Genomic DNA, 3317 nt, shown 5'->3' with positions numbered 1-3317 from the left:
GATCTTATATCTGAATAGATAAATAAGTATCAGATATCCATATGTGTGTGATTGATTCATGGGTTTTCCCAATAGATAAGGCACTGATAAGCTACAGAATCATTAGTCCTTACTGCTGCATATTTGAGGGTTTGTTGAATTCAACATCATTAATCAAATGCTTTTTCCCTTTCATGTTAAAGAACCTAAATGTGATGCCCTCACTCAGCTTGTGAATACCATAATATTTGCATTTAGCTACTGCAGATCTGTGTCATTGCATAGGTGTTAGGAGATATAAGGGTCATAATCTTCTTTGTTAGATCCAGGGATATGTTTTGCATTGGTACCATATTAATTGGATCTGAACGTTCACTCACCTAGGTTTTGCAAAGCCTGAAGTAGAAGAAGGATTTATCCTTGTAGTTGGCCCAAGACTGCAGTCAAGTGCATCCATCATAGGAATTTTCTAGCCTTAGATGCATTTGTCTGGTTTCTTGGTTTTTTGTAAAACTGTTAAATCAGGAGCCAACAGCTCCCTCGTATGATATAATTTCAAAGTTTTTCAAATAAAAGTGAAATCAAACATTAAAAGATAAATAGAAAGCCATTGATGATGAATGCACCACATGACTTCAAAGCTTTCCTAGACTAACTTAAAATCACTAATAAAAATAATCAAGATCTATGCTTTAGAATTACCATTGGCACAATGTTGATCCAAATATTCACGAACATCTACATAATACCATGTAAATGCTCACTATAAAGAGAATCAACATTTTTAACAATTTAGATTTTGAAAGAAGAGAACTCAAATAATGTTTTTCATTATTTTCTTCCACCAAGAATGTAAGAGGAATTTTTGATTACAAAGATAAATTTTTTACACACTTTCCAAATATTATCTTATCACCAAAATCTAACCTAAGTCTTCTCATATTCAGAAGTCTAAAAGGTCCCCCCATTAAAAAACCAAAAATGACTCCTTATATAGACACTGAGGTTAACAACTACCCCTCTATGGTTAATAACTACTTCTCAAATATGTGATTTGGGTGAGGTTAATTAACCTCTATAAAATTAACTCGAAATGATAAAGATCATTGATTAGAGAGATAGAAGATGAAAACCTTCACATCACATGAGGTATAAGGCATTTATAGAGCCTTATTATGGCTTCAAGGTCCATGTACATGTTTTAGGACTTAAGCTACTATACGAGGTGGTTACTCATGATCACCCTAGCATACAGTCTCCTGAACCAATCCTAATTGATTTCTTTGATTTACTAGTGCAAGAAGTGTTTGTCTAGCATATCTCTCTCCTTGGTTGGATAGGGGAGCAGAGGCCACCTCTTGTGTTGAATGTGAAGCTATAAAGCTGAGAACTATATAGTGTTTCTGATTATGTTGAACAATTGATGGCAAGTACACGGGCATTGGTTGCATGTATTGCTAGTACATATCTAATGAAGCCACAGGTTGATTTGATGGTGAGGTGAGTGGCTCCATAGGATTTCCCTTTTCCACAAATTCTACATCTGTAGTTGTGTGTGCTTGTCCATCTACTCTCCTCACAAACTACTTAACAACACAAGAAATCTTTAATTTAGGCTTTCATGTTTCACTCAATTTCATAGCACTAGCTTTTGAGGCATGTTGTTTCCTGGTGAGATATGCATGAACAACACGAGAAAATCTTGGCTTATATGAAAACAATAGACCCCGTAATGGCTTCCCATCAATATTGGATTCAATAGTATATCCATAATGAAAAACATCAGTTATCTTTGCTTCAAAAATCTTCTCTTCAGGAGGCTTGAACTAAAGTGAAAAGTTGTCTAGACCTGCATGGAAATAATTGACAGAGGGTGCTAGTAGGATTGGTCTAGGATTCATTTAATGTTTAAGTGTATCTCTCTCCTTTTCAAGATCATTTGATGAGTTTTGGTGCTCTTTCCTTTTTCTTTTCAACTCTTTCCTCAAAGAAAATTTCTTTGGCTTTTGCTCTTCCTATCCATTTTCTATTGTCATCTCTATTTCCAAATAGTACATGTCATCAAGAGCCTCTAAGTTTTCATTGCAACCTCCAAAAAAGGAAAGAATACCCCTTTTGAAGTCCAAACAATCCCTTGCCATAGAAAATCTTGTAGAAAGTCCCTAACTTGGAGCTGACACCTTTGTCCACAAATTTGACAGGATTCTAACCCCAATTGCTTGAAACTCTGGGTCTACAGAGTGGTACACATTGACAAGGTTAGAAACCCCTCCATTGCACAAACTACCCATGAATTCTCAATATTATCCATAGTCAAAGCATTAAGAGCTTCTGTGGCCTTCTCCTTTGCAAGACTACTACTGCTCTCCAAAACCCTATTCGAGAAGCTTTATTAAAGCCCCCAATGCTTTATCTTTCTTCTTTGTATTTCCAATCTACAACCTAGCAAAAACATCCTTCACAAGAAAAACCTCTTCCTATCTTATGCACCATTCAATTTTGCCTCCAAAACATCGCTCCTCAATAGAAGATATAAGTCCCTCTTTATTGCTGTATCCACCACCATTCTGAATACTCCAGGCTGGGAGAGAAAAATTAAAAAAATCTTTTTAAAACAAATTACATGCCTTGTCTATGGTCGGATTGGCTATGGGCCCATTAATCATGTTTCTCTCGGCTGTTCAACATTCTTTATTTATTCCCCAGCATTGGCAATGCAACCATTGCTTCTTTGCATTTGGCATGAACATTTAGAACAACTTTCATGGAGGTTAATTAACCTCTTAATTTTTAACCTTTTTCAAATGGGTAAGGAGGTAGGTTGATAACTGTCTTTAAAATATGTGTTTTGGACTCAAACATTAGCCTTTTTTAAAAAAAAGGTTAATGTCTAATGATTTGATTTGAAATATGTGTTTTGACCCCCAAACCTTAACCTTTTTAAAAGGTTTTAATTTTGTAAACTTATCTTAACCTTTTGATAGAGAGGTTAATGGTTAAGATTTTGAAATGAAATACATATTTTGGCAATTGATCTTAACCTTTTTAGAGGTTAATGGTTAATGATCAAGTTGAAAATACGTATTTTGGTTCCTGCCATTAACTTGCAAGAATTTTTGACTCAGGAACCGAATTTTAAAAATTTGAAGTGCTAGACAGAGCTGGTGATTAGCGAGATGATTGGAAGGGCAAAATTTCTCAAGAACTCTAAGGGAAAGTGACCATTTTAATGCTTAAAATGAGGCTTATTTCGAAAATAACCATAGCTCAGAAAGGCGAGGATTGAGGCAATTTGATATCTGGGCAACAAGTTTAAAAATCATTAAAGTCAATATTAG

General features: G+C 35.0%; 1 pseudogene; it reads right to left on the bottom strand.

Annotated features, from left to right (window-relative positions):
- Positions 1-1187: 1187 nt before the first annotated feature.
- Positions 1188-2270, bottom strand: LOC149572236 (uncharacterized; annotated as a pseudogene).
- Positions 2271-3317: the final 1047 nt, after the last annotated feature.

This window comes from Cupressus sempervirens, chromosome 2 (genome assembly GCF_028749045.1).
Source record: "Cupressus sempervirens isolate cs-2001-9-10 chromosome 2, ASM2874904v1, whole genome shotgun sequence".
Classification (NCBI taxonomy): domain Eukaryota; kingdom Viridiplantae; phylum Streptophyta; class Pinopsida; order Cupressales; family Cupressaceae; genus Cupressus; species Cupressus sempervirens.
The sequence above is the reverse complement of the archived record's forward strand: the minus strand, read 5'-3'. Positions and strand labels throughout refer to the sequence as shown.